Source organism: Equus przewalskii, chromosome 5 (genome assembly GCF_037783145.1).
Source record: "Equus przewalskii isolate Varuska chromosome 5, EquPr2, whole genome shotgun sequence".
Lineage (NCBI taxonomy): Eukaryota > Metazoa > Chordata > Mammalia > Perissodactyla > Equidae > Equus > Equus przewalskii.
The window spans coordinates 35859438-35876948 of NC_091835.1; the positions used below are offsets into that span (position 1 = coordinate 35859438).

The window sequence follows — 17511 nt, forward strand, 5'->3', positions numbered from 1 at the left end:
TTTCTTAAGGTCACACAAGGAGTCACTGTTAGATCCAGGATGACCCTATCCTGGTTCCTGGGGAGGGGTCCACTCCACCTATATACTTTCCTGCTGTTAAAGAACAGAGGACAGATGGCCTGGAATACAATTACAAAAATGAAGGGTTTGCTGTGTCTGAAATTATTCCTGAGATTTATTTATGTGAAGTGGATGAGATAGACGTGCTCAGAGCCACCTTCGTGAAATGCCACCTGTACAATTGCACAGGTTCACGCACCAAGAAGGACCTCACACTTCCTTTATTGCTTTCCTGTTGTCATCTTGAACTTCTTGATAGTTTTTGAACAGAGGCTCTGCATTTTATTTTGCACTGGGCCCCACAAATTATGTAGCCGAGAGAACAGTTCCTCACATACAAGTAAGAAGGAAGTTCGATGACTTGTGGTCTTATTCTGACTTCCTGGAAAGGAAAATTTGAGCCCTTAATTGCCAATCCTTCCTTCAAAGACAAAATTTGAGTGGGCCCAATTTCTTAATTACAACCAGAATTATCTTCCCAAGTAATTTCAGTTATTTCTAGGTATCTGTAGGGAGGATTGGAATAGACTGGATTTCGTGAGAGGTACCTTCCTGCAGTTACAGCCGTGCATTTATTTTTAGATGCTGTGACTATATTTTCCCAATCACAACAATCATACAGACTATCAAAAGAGTTTTGGGTTAATTCAAGAAGGAACAGAGTAAGAAATATAGTTAAAATGGCAATCTATTGTTATTAGGCTACACTTAATACTCCATAGCTATTAATATATGAGGATTACTCTGATAAGCGTTTTCATGGGGGCAAGTGTTGGGTGAATGGTGAGAATTACTCCATATTTCCTTAAAACTCATGGCAGGATTGCTTTCATAATTTTCAAGGCCCAATGAAAAATGAAAATGTTTGATTCCTTGTTCAGAAATTATTAAGACTTTGAACATGGTGACAGCAGAACATTAAGCCAAGCATAGAGTCCTTCTGAGCGTGGAGTCCTGGGCAACTGCTTAGGTTGCAAGCCCATGAAGCTGGCCCTGATCCTCAGAGTTTCAGAGCTGCAAGCCCCAATAAACCGTTGACCACCACAGCCTGTGTGAGGGTGGTGGGGTCTCTGGGAGGAGAAGAACTCTAGAAGCTGAAGCAGCTATACTCATTTGATGGCTTTCAGAAAAGACTGGGATTATCCCTGTGGACATTTGGGAAGTCAGGATCTGGTCCCTAAGTGTCCTCTTGGGGTAGACAGTAAGAGAGTTGTACCTTCCTGTGACCAGGAAGTGATTTAGTCCAATCTTCCTGGGAAAAGCAGGATTCTCATAATTTGTTTCTCCAATTTCATGTCCCTTTCATGTTTGTATAGACTGAGAAATAGCTCTTCATAGAGGTCTTTAGTCCCTATTGCAGATATTTCCTAGATAGTGATCTGAGATCAACAGTTTGTATCTAATATGGTTTTCATGACGTGTTTTATATTGTGCAGAAATGATCTCAATCTGGGTCCCGAGGGATGCCGTGTTTTCACCTTGCCTATAATTCTGATGCCTCTAGAGAGCGCTGTTTAGTCTCTGCAGTATGGTTACAACCAGGCCCTAAATTTGCTATTGCAGGTTGGTTTTTCAAATTCCTCAGGGAAAGAAGATAGGGAGAGGAGAAACTCCTGAACAAAGAAGACGAGCTTTGGAGTGAGGATGCTGAGCTCGGAGACGGTGGAATGTCATTTGCAGAACAAATATGCTTCTATTGAAACTCCTGGTGGGGCCGGCTCCGTGGCCCAGTGGTTAAGTTTGCGCGCTCTGCTGCGGCAGCCCAGGGTTTGGATCATGGGCGCGGACATGGCACCGCTCGTCAGGCCACGTTGAGGCGGTGTCCTGCATCCCACAGCTAGAAGGACCTGCAACTAAGATATACAACTGTGTACAGGGGGTTTGGGGAGATAAAGCAGAAAGAAAAAAAAAAAAGATTGGCAACAGTCGTTAGCCCAGGTGCCAATCTTTAAAAAAAAAAAAGAAAGAAACTCCTGGTATATTTTTGTCCAGAGTAGAGGTTCAGAAAATATCACTGTCTATGTCCAGATAGTATAATGCTGACTTATGTTCCATTTTTATATAAATTGTCCAATAATAAACACTTTGGTCCTTTCAGATGAGTTCTGTGTTATTGAGAAATCTTTGTGAACATCTAGAGACTTAAACAGAAACTGCTTTTACAGTATTGATACCCTAGCCACTTTTACTCCAATATATATTTTCTTCTTCTGGATGAAACCCTAGGTGAATGGTCCACGGTCAGACTGAGGGAGATGCAGAACCACATCCAGACTTGAGATCTTTCTCCCAAGATGACTCAGCAAAAACACTTGAATATTCCAGAAATGTTCTGTCTTAGTTACATCATCCTTTCTTACATCTTCTTATAATTTTGGCCCCTCCCCCTATAGACTCTGGAATTGGATTTTATGGAGGTAGTTGTAGGTGTGGCAGAACTTTCTTAGTAAAAATAAATCTAAAAACTTCTCAGAGGCATAACTGGAATGCGAAAGTACAGAAGTCACCTGGAAGCAGAATGTGTTTAAGTTAACTTTGTAACTTTAGCTGTGAAGATTTTTAGTTCTCAGCTCATTTCCAAACCCATTTCTGTCTTTTCACGTGTGACTTACTGGGTGTAGCACATGACGTGTGCTACACAGTTAACTAAAATGAAGCTTATTTATTATATCCTCAAGTACACAGATCTTTTAAAATGTAAATCAATTCAAGTTACCCAATAGTATGGTTAGATTTTAGTTGGGAAAACAACTTTCAGTTCCCTGTTCTCACTTCCTCTGGCTATAAAAAAATATCAGAAACACTGGGTATCTTGGTGGATCAGAGGAGTGCTCGAGGCTGGATTAGGGTCAGGGTTAGTGATGATTCATTAGGAGCTGGACCATTCTTGTTTCCTCAGCATGTTATAGCCATAGTGAATGTGGATAGTCTTCTCAACTCATATTCTAGAAGATACTGGTGCATGACATCTTGGAAAATAGTAGTGTTATAAGTAGTTATACTCTCTCTGTAAAAGTACTCCATATTCTACTATCTCCAAATTATTCACTTTGAAGAAATGAGTAACCCCCTGGATTCAAGCTAGGAGTACAGGAAAGTCAAATGATAAGCCATACCATGCAAAAATTGCCTGCTTTTATCCCCAAATTCCATCCTAATGTGTGCCTATCAGTGGAAGACGAAGGGAATGAGGTCCTTTATTTGTGGTCTACTGTGTTAGGGTTGAGAGGATCACATATTATACAGAGTAGGGTCACACTTGCTAATCTTCTGAGCTTCCTGGGAAAATCATTAGAGTTCACATATCTGCTGGGGACAAATATACCATCTACATATTATGCTCAAATTCTCAAGTCTTTTGAATAATAAGAAATAAAGTGGTTTGACTCGTTGGCTCTGTGTACTGTCCCCAGTGTTTCCAAAGTTTCTTGAGTCTGAGCTATGATGCTTCTAACTACTACTTACTGAAGGTGTTTGTATTGAATTCTCAATCTCTGTTTTCTTCCTCTCTTTCCTATGCCTCCAATCTTCTCTGCCTCATTTCACCCAATGTGTGGACATTTTGCTCCTTCTTCCTCCTCCAAAACATTACTGTCAAAAGCATATTTTATGTAGTCAACATTCACTGAGGTTCAGTGTTAAAGGAGGGAGAGGAGGGAATACAGCCTAGTGCAAGATGTAAATAATTAGCAATTTGACCTAATCTTAATATCCCACCACTGTTCTCTCCCATCACATCTGAACAAGGGAATTTCTCTTTGTTTCTCTTTCCATTTTTCACCCTGTCGCCATTACTTAGTAATACCCTCCTCTCTCTCTATGGACGTTTCCTAATTTCTTTCTCTTACAAATTTTGAAATGCCTGCTATAAGTCCTCTTTAAATTGACCCTCCTGCCTCAGGTCTAGAGAGGTAATGGGAGAGAAGACCAATAAAACATCCTTCCTCCAACTACAACAAAGTAGAAGAATTTTGTCCACTTCCGAATGTATGCTTGATTCACGTGCAGGAAATGAGAAAAGGTGTATCCTTCTGGCAGGCATTGCCTGGCCAGCTTTTGTTTCCCTGATTCTCGTTTTTGAGGCATCTTTGTGCACAAGCTGACCCCACTAAAGAGGATTTGTGCATTCTCTCTATTTGGAGTTCAGGCCAGTTTTGTGCTTTGGTTTAACAGGGACTGCCTAAATTTCTGTATAGGAACATGGCAGAGTTTTGGCATAAAAACAGATTACTCTCAGGACTAATAACCGACTGTCCACATAACAGAGTGTAAGGAATATAGGCCTAAGTATAATATTTAGGCACTGACTGACTCCTCTAATAAAATGCACACATGGAGTGTTAACTTTTACTACCATTACCCACAACCTACCCCCTTTTCCTGAAGGCAAAAACAACTGCTGTTATTTCTTTCGATATAGCCAATTTTTCCTTCCTGCTATATACCACTATGGTTATAATTACAAACGGGCCTAAAGATGAACAGAAAAACATCCCGCACCTTTAGTAATATCTGATTAGCTGTAATGTAAGAGGTCTTGCTGATCTCTACGTGGCAGAGCTTTGTGGTGTACTTATATCTTAGATCGCTCTGACAGATCAACAGTGCCTACAGAATTCCTTAAACTAGCAGCCTAACCATTGATCAGTCATAGAGACAAAGGGGTAACTAATTTTAGAAATTTGAATTCGATGTACTTATTGATCATATTTTGTATAGTTTTGCTAAAAAATGACACATATTTGTGTTATGTTCTAAAAATATTTCTTCTTTAATGGGATAATTTGTTTTATATGTCATGATACCCTATTCCTGCCAAAATGGTGAACTAAAAGGGAAATGAGTATCCAAAGAATGAACCACATCAAAGTGAGACCATTTCCTGGGTTGATAGCAGCCTGTATTGAAGTGGTGACCTGAGAGTAGTGGGCTGGGCAGAGGGCGGTGAAGGGCTCCAACCTGGAAAGAGAGCTGCAAGGGGAGAAAATGAAAGTGTGGACCGGAGGAAAGTTCTGACTTGTATTTCCCCCAACTCATTTTAACGTTGTTTATAGCCACAGAAATCTGTGGCAGCAATCTGAGCTACTTCACAACCAATACTAATATCAGGTAAGTACAAAAGTACTACTAAGCCAAGAAGTTAAAGAAAACAATTAAGAAATAAATAGTAGGATGAGTGTAGATGAAGAATAAGGTGGTGAGTTGGAATATTAATTTGAGTAATTTTCCAAGAAGGCAAGAAAAAAGAATAAACACGTAGAAAATATACAACTAAAATACTAAGAGATATAGAGGACAGAAGAAAAGCTCCAGTAAATACCTAACAGGAGTCCCAGAAGGAAGGAAACGTAAAACTAGAGAGGAGCAAAGAATTGAAGAACCAGTAGAAATTTCGCAGAATTAAAAAAAATGTGAAGTCTCATTCTGGAAGGACTTGTAGATTGCCAGTGAAGTAAGATAAGGAAAATCATTCACATCCAGACAAGCAACCGAAAAATTTACAAAATATCAAAGCAAAATTTCAGGAAAAAAGAGCTTATCATCTGCCAAGGAACAAAAATCAGATTGCCTCTAAACTTAGCAGTAGCAGCATTACTTATAAGACGATAAAGTAATATCTTGAGAGAAACAAGAACATTGAATTTGGAATTGGATGTACAGAAAAAACGTCATTCCTAAGTGAGAGAGAAATATGTTATATAAGCCCACAATTTTATAATATATATATATATTTATATACATAATGCTGCTATTAACATAAGAAGGAACGGTGAAATTGAATTCAACAATAAGTATAGTGGAACTGAAATGCTAGTCAAACATCAGTCTCATTAAAACACAGATCTTGGTACTTTTATTGTTAAGTTTCATCAAACTCTCAAACAGTAATTGCTATTTTATACAAAAAATAGAAGCAGCAGAAAATAGAGGAAAAAAAGCCCCAGCTCATTTAGAAAACTTAGTATAATATTGTTTACTTTTTTCTGGAGTTATAAACTTACACAGAGTAAATTTTACAAATATTGTGTACACCTCAAGTATTGTTACATATCTATACACCTATATATGCATATGCTAGGTAAAGAACATTTTCTGTGCCACAGAAGGCTTTCTCACGCCTGCCTTCCCTGCCTACCAGTTTATTGACCTCTTATCATCACTGACTAGTTCTGCCTGTTTTTGAGCTGTTTGAGCAGTGAGAGTTCCTTTTTGCCTGGCTTCTTTTGCAAATAGTATGTCAGTGAAATTCAATTATGTTACTACATGTAGCAGTATTTAAAAAAACTGCTATGTAATATTCCAGTGCAAGACTGTATTACAATTTATTTATTTGTTCTATTGTGTTTTGGACATTGAATTATTTCTAGTTTTGCTATTGTAAATAGAGCTGAAATGAGATAGTAGGGAAGCGAAAAAATGACTTCCTCTGTCTACTAAAACACTTATATAAAGATATTCATAACAGACAAAATCACCCAACATTGGTGAAAGCTTTTCTTAGAAATATCCTGAGGAGGAGCTGCTGGGTTACAGGGTAGAGTACGTGTATATTTTGTAGATCTCGACAAAGAGGTTAAAGAGGTTTACGAACTTTTTCCCACTGGGATGCTATTGTTGGGCCTTTTATGTTCATTCTACTGGAAATATGTTCTCTTACAAGTGTCCAAAGGAGTTTTTCAGAGGGTATATGATGTGTGAGATCACAACAGAGTGAATGGAGAAGGAAATATGAAAATCTAGCTGTCTCTTAGTAGACCAGACAACAAAGAAATTTGTAAAAATGTGGAACAATGCCACTCATTATTTTTTGTTTTGAAAAACATATTTAAAATTAGATATATTATTTATGTCAACATGTAATGGGATTATTATTATTTCTAAGTGAATTAATAATTAAATATTTAAAAGTTTCTCTATTTTAATTTTTAATATATATGTTGACAGATATAACCCACATTAATAAAGCTTCTTGGGTGTTCTCAATAATTTTTGAGCATGTAAAGAGGTCCTGAGACCAAAACATTTAAGAATGCTGTTTTATAGGAATGTCAATTTTTTAATTTTTTAAAAGAGCTGTTTTAATAGACATTATATTTTAGAGCATTTTTAGGTTCACAGAAAAATTCGGTGGAAGGTATAGATATTGATTGAATATTTGAATGTTAAATGACTCACATTCCTGGCATAAAACTTTACTTGGTCATGATATATTATCTTTTATGAATACTACTGGATTCATCTAGCTAATATTTTGCTTAGCTTTTTATAATTATGACCATAAGAGGGATTAGTGGTACTCCTTTCTCATAAAAATTTTCTAAGTTTTTGTATCAAGGTTATGATGGCCTCATAAAATGCGTTCTGTATCATGGAACTCTTTATTTAAAAGTAGTCTTACTGACTTAAATACTTTGGAAAAATAATTGGCGAAGCCATGTGAGCCTGAAACTAACTTTGTGGGAATATTTTTAATAATGGATTCAATTTTTAAAATGCATATAAAACCATTCAGTTTTTCTGATTCTTCCTGTGCCAGCTTTGGTAGCGTATTTTTTGAGAAATTGCCCGTTTCATTTATATTGGTGTAATGTTTATAATATCCTCATCATTTTAACATCTATAGAAATTTACAGTGATGTATCCTTTTTCACTCCTGATATTAACAATATATACTTTCTTATATCCTTTATCAGTCTTGCTAGAGGTTTTTCAGTTTCATTAATCTTTTCAAAGAACTAGTTTTTGGCTTTAAAGGTCTACTCTGTTATAGTTTTGTTTTCTATTTTAACTCTTCTAACTTTATCTTCATACCTATTTTCCTTTTCCTTTACTTAGATTCACTTTGCTGTGACGTAAGACAATGTAATTATGTTTATAAATTTCCTTCTAAACCCTGCTTTATTTAGCCATCATGCAAATTTTATATTTGTTTTTCAGTTCAAAACATTTTCTAATTTTCATTATGATTTCTCCACTTTAGTGGGATAATATATCTGAATGATTTCAATCATTTGAAATGACTAAGACTCTTTTTTATGATCCTAAAAAATTAGACCTACATATACCATGTTACTCAGCTACTCCTGGACATTTATTGCAGAGAAATGAAAAGTTAGGTCTACACAGAAATCTGTACATGGTTGTTCATAGTGACTTTATTTGTACTAGCCCAAAACTGAAAACAAACAAAACATACTATCTTTGCAAATCCCTGTGAATCTATAATTATTTCAAAATAAAAAAGTTATAAAAAAGACAGTCTCCATCTAATGATATACTAGATACATATACTAAGAATATAAATTGTAACCCAAATTCTGGAACCTAAAATCATACTCAAGAAAGCCTAACAATTTACTACGTGAGTAATGGGTGCTTTATTCTCTCACGTTTGTATAACTGGACAACTCGTCTTGGTGAATTTCTTAAATATTTCTAAAATTCAGTCTATATGCTAATGATGCCATAGAATAAAACTTCCAGAAATACTCAATTGCCATTTCCTTGTTCAAGAAAATTCTGGACTTCTGAACAAGATGATAGTATAGGAGTTTCTGGTGCTCGTCCCCTCCCAGAAACATTAATTTGAAAAATTATCCACATATGAAAATATCTTCACAAGAGCTAAGAATTGCAGGTGAGGGATTACAACACCTGGTTGGAGCATGGAAATAAGCAAAGACATGTTGAAGAGGATAGGAAAAACAGTTTCACATTATCCCTGGCTCTTGGCCAAGCCAGGCAGCCCAACATGGAGAGAGACACCCTTCCCATAGGAGAGAGAAAGTAAAGTGGACTTCTAGCCCACCTCAGTGTGAGGCTGGTTCCTGTGCACCTAACCTCTAGATCAGCTCGCAGCACCCAGACTCCTAGTCTGCCCTAGTACTGGGCCAGACCCAGTAGTCCTGGCCTCCAGATCCATCACAATACCAGACTGGCCCCCACAGACCTAATTTATAGACTGGCACCCATGGACCCAGGCTTATGGCCCACTCCAATGCCAAACCAGACCCTGTGGCTCCAGACTCCAGGCCAGCTCCCATGGACCCAGGCTCCTGGCCCATCCTAGCACCAGGCCAGTCCCTGTGGACCTAGATGTCAGGCCCACTCCAGAAGTCCTCAGTGTTTCATTGATCCTTATGATCCCAGGATCCAGGCCTACCCACATGGGCTCAGATCCCAAGCCCACCATCACAAACCCAGGTGCCAAGACTGCCCCAGTGAAACCAGGCTCTAGGGACCCAGGAACAGGGCCAGCTCCCTGGCACCCACGCACTAGACTTGCCCAACTGCTGACTCAGGCCCCTTGCTGCCTAAAGACTCCAGCAGCAAGCCTGCCTGTGGACACCACCAATGGCCTGTCCAGAATCTCCAGACAGGCTGAATGGTGAAGAGCTTCCCCTGCCAAAGCCAGTCCGTAGAGACTGGAAAAGGTGTTTACTTCTTCAAATGTGCAGACATCAATGCAGGGCCACAAGGGTCATGAATAATCAAGGAAACATGACACCACAAAAGGAAGAAAATAAAGCTCCAGTGACTGAAACTAAAGAAATGAAGATCTATGAACTCTCTTACAAAGAACGCAGAGAAATCCTCTTAAAGAAATTCATGAACTACAAGAAACACAGATAGACAAGTAAACAAAATTAGGAAAACAATATATGAACAAAAGGAAAAGTTGAACAAAGAAAAAGAAACCATCAAAAAACACACAGAAATCTTAGAGTTGAAGAATACAATGACTGAACTGAAGAATTCAATAGAGAGCTTGAATAACAGACTCAACCAAGCAGATGACAGAATTAATGAACTAGAAAACAGGTTATCTGAAATTATCCAGAAGAGAAAAAAGAAAAAACAATGAAAAAGAGTGAAGAAAGCCTACATGAATTATGGAACGTTATTAGAAGAAACAGTCTCCATATTATTAGAGTCCCATAAGGAGAAGAGGGGGAGAAAGAGGCAGAAAGCTTATTTAAAGAAATATTGGCTGAAACTTTCCAGCTCTGGGGAGAGATTTTGACTCCAAGTTCACGAAGCTCATAAGTCTCCATAATTTCAAGTCCAAACAATCTTCTCCAAGATACATTATAACATGGTCTAAAATTGAAGACAAAGAAAGAATTTTAAAAGCTGCAAGAGAAAAAAATCCTGACATAAATAAGGGAACCCAGTAAAGCTTTCATTAGATTTTTCAGTAGAAATCTTACAAGCCAGGAAAAGAGTGGGATAATATAATCAAAGTACTAAGAGGATAAAACTGCCACAAAGAATACACTCTTGGCAAAGTTATCCTTCAGAAACGAATGAGAGAAAAATATTTCCACAGGTAAACAAAAGCTTAGGGAGTTCATCATCTCTAAATCTGCCTTACAAGAATTCTGAAATGAGTTCTTCAAGCTGAAATGAAAGGATGCTAATTAGCAACATGAAAACTTATAAAAATATAACACACCGGTAAGGTCGTATATAGTGAGATTCAGAATACTCTAATAATGTAATATAGTAGTGTGTTAACTACTCAACTCTAACGTAAAGGTTAAAGGATAAAAGTATTAGAAGGACTATTGCTACAATAATTTGTTAATGGATACACGATATAAAGAGTAAAGTGTGACATCAAAAACAAAATGGGGTGGTGGAGTAAAAGGATAAAGTTTTTGTATGTGATTGAAGTTAAATTATCAGCTTAAAATAGACATATCCATAAGATGTTTTATGTAAGACTCATGGTAACCACAAAGCAAACCTATAGAAGGATAGACAAAAGATGCAGAGAAGGGAATCAAATCATGCCACTATGGAATCTTTGCTTTATAAGGGAATATAGCAAAAGAAGAAGAAAGGGACAAGAGAACTATAAAATATCCAGAAAACAACTAATAATATGACATTAATAAGTCCTTACCTGTCAATCATTACTTTAAATGTAAATAGTTAAATTCTCTGATCAAAGGGCACAGAGTGGCTGGATGGATAAAAAAACAAGAACCAACTGGATACTGCTTACAAGAGACTTACTTCAACTTTAAGGAAATACATAGGCTGAAAGTGAAAGGATAGAAAAAGATATTCCATGCAAATGGAAACAAAAGAGAGCAGGGTAGCTATACTTATATCAAAGTAGACTATAAGCCAAAACTGTAACAAGAGACAGAAAAGGTCATTATATAGTGATGACGGATCAATTCATCAAGAGGATGTAACAATTGCCAATATATATGCACCCAACATTGGAGTACCTAAGTATTTAAGCAAATACAGATCTGAAGAGAGAAATAGACTACAATAATAGCAGGGGACTTCAATACTCTACTTTTAACAATGGATAGGTCACCCAGACAGAAAACAAATAAGGAAACATTGGACCTGAACTGTATTTTAGATGAAATGGACCTAAATATATATACAGAACATTCCATCCAACAGCAGCATAACATACATTCTTCTCAATAGTACACGTAATCTTCTCCAGGATAGATCATATGTTAGAACTCAAAAAGTCTTCGCAAATTTAAGATAATTGAATTCATACCAAGTATCTCTTCCTACCAAAATGTGGTGAAAGGAGAAATCAATAATAAGAAGAAAACTGGAAAAAGACGAAATCAGTATTCAATGGAATATTATTCAGCCTTAAAAAAGACAGAAATCCTACCATTTGTGAAAACACAGATGGACCTTGAAAGCATTATGCTAAGTGAAATAAGTCAGACAAAGAAAGACAAATACTGTATGATATCACTTATGTGTGGCATCTAAAAAAGCAGAACTCTAAAAAATAGAGCCAATGGTGGTTCCTTGGGGCTGAGGGAGTGGAAGAATGGGAAGATGTTGGTGGATACAAATTCCCAGTTTTAAGATGAATAAATTCTGGGAATTGAATGTTAGCATGGTGGTTGTAGTTAACAATACTATATTATGTACTTGAAAGCTGCTGAGACATAGATCTTAAATGTTCTCAACACAAGAAGAAAAAAAAGCAATTATATAAGGTGATGGAAGTGTTTACTAACCTTATTGTTGTAATCATTTCACAATACAAACATGTATCAAATAATCACATTGTACACCTTAAGCTTACACAATGTTATATGTTAATTATTTCTCAATAAAGCTGGAAAAAAATAAAATTCTAAAGAAAATAAAATTTAAAGAGATTTTAATGAGCAGCCTTTGAATTCGCCACCATTTTCTTGTACCACTTCAACACTTTTTCTCCTATTGTCCTTTAATTATTTATTTTTATGTTTTGGATCATCAAATAAAGCTTCAGATTTAAAACCCCCTGTTTGTTAAAAGGATAAGGCAAATGCCATACTGTTTTTCAAAGCCTTCTCACTAATGGTTATTTAAATTGTATTTTTGTATGAAAAACTTTATATAAAAAAGAATAAAAAATTGAACAGTGTTCTGCATAAGGAAGAAAGAGCTTTATTGGGAGGAGGAAGATGTCCTTGAGTCAATGAGTATTGTTTTGGCCTAAAGCTTGGGCCTTTTTGGGTATGGATATCAACACAAAACAAACAACACAATCATGTATGTTTTATTCTAGTGCAGGTAATTAGCAATGATAAGAGTAAAATAGTATCAACAATTTTTTTTGTTTCACCTTTTAAATGTTAATTCTTATCTTGACAAGTTTTTAAAAAAAAAGTAGAAGAATTTTAATTTTTGAAATTCAATGAATAATGAAGCCAGTAAAGGAACGTGGGCACCTTGGCCCCCAGTTTTCATCTCCTGAAACCAGGAAGTCACTGTGACCCTCAAGAGATCAATTCCTTTTAGTTCCATTTGCTTAACTGCTATTTTTCCTCTCTAATGTTCCATAAAGAATTCCTCAAATATTGTGACCCCTAATGACACTTGCCTTTTCTGCCTGGGATTTTGTTTCCTCAATTGGATGAGAAGCTCCTAGAGGGCAGTATTTAGGCCTCTTATTTCTTGACCAATCCAGCAACTGGGCACATTTTTCGTTCTTAGGCAGTGTTGTGGTATCAGTGATTTCTATTTGCGGTTTTGAGTGAGAAATAGGGGGTTTGTGGACATTGAGAGGAAACACATACTCATGGCAGATAGAGATTAGGCTCCTGGAGATGGTATGTAACAGGTCTTGGGAGCTGGCAAAGACTATGGAGGCACCTGAGCATCTTGTCACTGTCTCTGCACTGATCACCTTAGAGAAGGTTGAGTTTAGACCAGGAATTGTGATCATTGTGTGTACTGGGGGGCGGGGTAGGCAGGTGGGGGGTTAGTGGGACAGAGTGTTCCCTGTGGCAGTGGGCTGGGAATCTCTGGGGAAAGTGACTTAAAGCATGAGACAACTTCTGCTGTCAGGTGCTCTTTTGAATGGGGGAGAATCGATTGATCTAAATTCTTTGATAAATGTTAGATGAGTTTATGTGGCAGATTAGGAATTAGGAGATACTCAGAGAATGGTAATATTCAGAGCAGCTAATGTCCTGCTTAGTTTAGTTCAGAAGACAACATAACCCACATCTTGGAAAATAAACACTTCCCTCCCCACTGATACACAGCACTGCAGAAATATTTCCACAATCCATGTGACACACATTCCTGACATGAATGAGCACACAAAGACAGTATTCCAGAGTTTCTAGGGAAGGATCTGAAATCTTTCCTCAGGAAAATCTGTCCTATTTTTGTCCTTCAACTTAGATGTTGTTCTGCATTTCAGCAGATTTATTCAAGACTCTCTCTGGGGCTACGAAGTCTAGGGAAATAGTTCCTTCATTTTGTGAATGGATATGGTTCTGATGCAGTGAGGTGCACATTCTGATTATCCATGTAGCAATTTGCCCTCTTGCTGGTCTGGCCTGATCATCTAGTACTTTTGGTTCACTGGAGCTGTGGTAGAAGTGAAACTCCCTGAAATGACTTGTTTCCATGTTGCACATATGGGATGAGGCTTGGCCAATCCCCACCCAGATCTTCAACACTCCTATTGTGCCTGAAGCTGTGACTTCATCATCCTGATCACCTAGGAGATGAGAGAGCTGGGGCAGAGAATTCCACTTCCTTTCTCAGATCTCAATGGCGGAGTTTGAACCCAGGACCAGTTTATTCCCGAATGGTGTTCCTTGGCACTATGCCCTGTTTGCTATGCTCTTTGTATTTTTTCTCTTTGTCATGATCTCTCCCTTTTTACTTGAGATAGACCAACGTATAAAGAAATGTAAGTGCCACTGTGTGCCTTAGGGCACAGGGGAACTATAATGAGAGAATGTGTGTATGGAGGGGGAGAAGACATGCATTATAATGTGGGGAACATGAAAACAATTTCTGCTCTTTTCTCATCTCCAAGGTCTCAATGACCCAGTGCTAAAGGTCTTACAAATCATAAGCTTATATATGATAGAAGTACCTGGGGGAACAGATTGGACTGGGCTATGAAGTCCATTTCTGGTTTACCTGTGGAGCATGAGGAAGTAGCTGGAGCCCTGTCTGAGCTGACAATGCCCGGGTATAAGGATATAGAGAACCCTGTGGAATCTGGGGATATATGGATTTCCAGATGGTGGTCTCTCACTCAGCGTGCTTTGTCTTAGTCTTGCTCAGATGCAGGTATTCTCTCCGTAATGCTGTGCATAAGGATAAAGAAAACAATGAAATGAATATGGGCCATCTGGGAAGGACAGGTGAGTATTCTTTTCCCTTTACCTCTGGGTTTATATGGCCATAAGCTGGCAGTTTATACTCCCACAGTCCACGTGTGAGACAGCTGAGAACCTCCTACTCACATTTGATCTCAGACGGCTCCCTCATGGTCTGTTTAGCTTAAGACCTTTGAGTCTTCCATCTAGGGAGAACATTTTTTCAAGGAGAAGTTTGATTCTGAACCCTTAACTCCATAATAAACACAGGTTTATTATCTAGTGCCTCTTGTTGGTGGAAAAGTTCCTCTTTCTCATCTATACTTGTGATGTTTCTCTTTCTATCAAGGTTCCCTCTCAAGTGACTCAGTTACTAAGGTACCATTTTTTCATGTTAGACAATGAAAAATAAAGTCACTCTTCTCTAGACACTTGTTATAACTCTGTGAAAGGGATAAGTACAGGAGGACTTTGTAGAGATGAGACCATCATAAAAACAGCTTGGGGAGACTAAAATTCATTTTTTGTCGGGAGCATTCTACATCCATCGACCATTATTCCTGAAGATTACGTGAGTGAGGTGACTTGCCTCTCCAGCTCTGCTCTCCTTTGTGCTATTCTATGGTTCCCTTGTGACATCACAGGGAGAACACACACTGGATTCTTGAGTTCTCTGTTCCCACAACATCGCTCCTTCTTTAGGTTATATGCTACGGATACTCTGATCAGATTTTCTTCACACAAAATTGAAATGCCTGTCTCTAAAAGGTTATTGTTATTTTGATGTAGGTAAGATAAAGTCTATCCTGGTTTTAATTGTAAAAAACCACAATGTGTAGCCCAACATTGCCATTACATGAATCAGAATATGTAATTTATTTTTGTAGTTAGAAAAGTTAAGTGAATTGCCTCAAATTTCACATGAAGTTGCTGTAACTCTCAGTCATTTGTATAAACGCCTCCACTTCCCCAATTCATGTTCTACTTCATCTCTGCTACTCTTTTTGAGACCCTCGTTTGCCCTTAAAGTCAGAACAACAATACCCCAAGTGATTATTTCAAACAAGTCAACTGGGTGGTTTTGTCTGAAACTTTCCCACTCCAGCAATGAGTGAGAGGGGTATTTCCCTCATGGAGGAGGACGAGACACAGGGTTATCATCTAGGGCCTCTTTAAGTGACCAAGGAAAGTTGAGGGAAGTACAGCTATCCTTTCTGAGAGTTGAAAGTCCAAGCGGGCTCCTATCTCTCTCATGCATCAACTTTGCCCATTTCAAGGCATTTTGTCATTTCTCTGTATCCTCACAGACGCCGAGTAAATCTTGGGTTCTGTGGTTAACACCCCCTCCCATCGCCATTCTCAGTCACTGATGCACAAATGTGCTACTGTGACCATATTTTTCAAATATGAATATTATTTTAATGGATTGTCAAGTGACTTTTGCCCTAATTCTGCATGTGAAAAAAAGTGGGAGGAGTCTGATGAGATGCTAAAATATGAACATTTATGACATTTCCTACCTTATGATGACCATTGCTTCTAATATACTAGATTGACTTTCATTACAGATATATAGTTTCTTGGGTCAGATGGGGAAAGTATTATTATAAACTTATAGCAACTTAGAGATAGAAGCATTAGAGTGGATGTAGAAAATATCAGCTACAATATTCTTAATTAGCAGTTGAGAAAACTCTTGTTTTCTCTTTGCTATGTAAGGTGAAAGTTGTGGGCCCTTTGATGAGGGTTGACTTATGGATCCTGTAACAATTCCCTTATATAACAACTATTATAAAAGTTGGGATTAGCTGCATAGATATTTTGGGAATCAGGATAAAGTCACAAAGAAAAGCTTAGTCTGTCACTGAGGAGCATTTTGGAGCTCTGCTTTCTTCCCTTCCATTTCTTGTATATTCATCTTAAGAAATACTAATCTCTTGTGACAAGTTTTTCCCAGACCCTGGGTCTAGAGTCATATAGTTCTATCCTGACAGAATTGTCCTGAGTCTTTAATGATGTACAGAAATTTTTATAATTTGCATCTCTTCCATTGTTTCTGCTGTCTAAAATGGGTGTTGCCATTCTGCTTGGTCATAGGGGTAATCAAGGAATTTTCTTCTTGTTTCAGGCTGTCTCCTGGAGTCACCAAGGAGAGAAGTTCTGGGAGGGAAGGAAGATGGGATGGGAAAAGATCCTTCACTACTTGTGAGGTTAGCAAGAGAGCCCAGGGATTCTGAGACTGAGATCTGTACCCCTGGGCCATCAGTTTGAGAGTCATTGAGCCTGTAAGGAGCCACTGGTGACATCATATCCTATACAGGTGTTGGCTTCTGAGACCCTTATTATGTACGTTTATACTGAAAAAATAAATAAATATTTTGAGACTCTCAGAAAAGTTCTGTGTTACTAGAAATGTTTTGTTGAACTTACATCTTCTTACACTCAACTGCTTGTAGTCAATCCAAATCTCAAAATTCCTAATTCCAGATGAAATCCTAGGTGAATGACTTACGCTATTTTAGTTTCTTAAAGCAATGTGTGGAGTCATTCATAGAGAGGAGGAAAAGCCCATGGTTCCTATAAGACTAAGCAAACATTTAATCCAGGACCACAGCTGAGCCCTTCCTCTCTCCACCCAGATGATCACACAGCAAACTCATCTGAATATTATAAAATGTTCTGTCCTGATTGCACTGTTTTCTTATACAGGTGCCATTCTCCTCTCCCATCTTGTAGTGAGATATGGTTTCATGGAGAGAGATGCATAGGGAAGGAATTGTTATAGATTTTCTACCCAAAACTTCATGGCCCTCAAAATATTGTTTCTTTATTATCA

At 37.8% G+C, this 17511-nt stretch overlaps 1 long non-coding RNA gene across 1 annotated transcript; it reads left to right on the forward strand.

Annotated features, from left to right (window-relative positions):
- Positions 1–13705: 13705 nt before the first annotated feature.
- On the forward strand, positions 13706–17070 carry LOC139083333 (uncharacterized). The gene is made up of 3 exons (XR_011539970.1): positions 13706–14257; positions 14631–14720; positions 16804–17070. It is a non-coding gene; the product is annotated as an uncharacterized lncRNA (long non-coding RNA).
- The last annotated feature ends 441 nt before the right edge of the window (positions 17071–17511 follow it).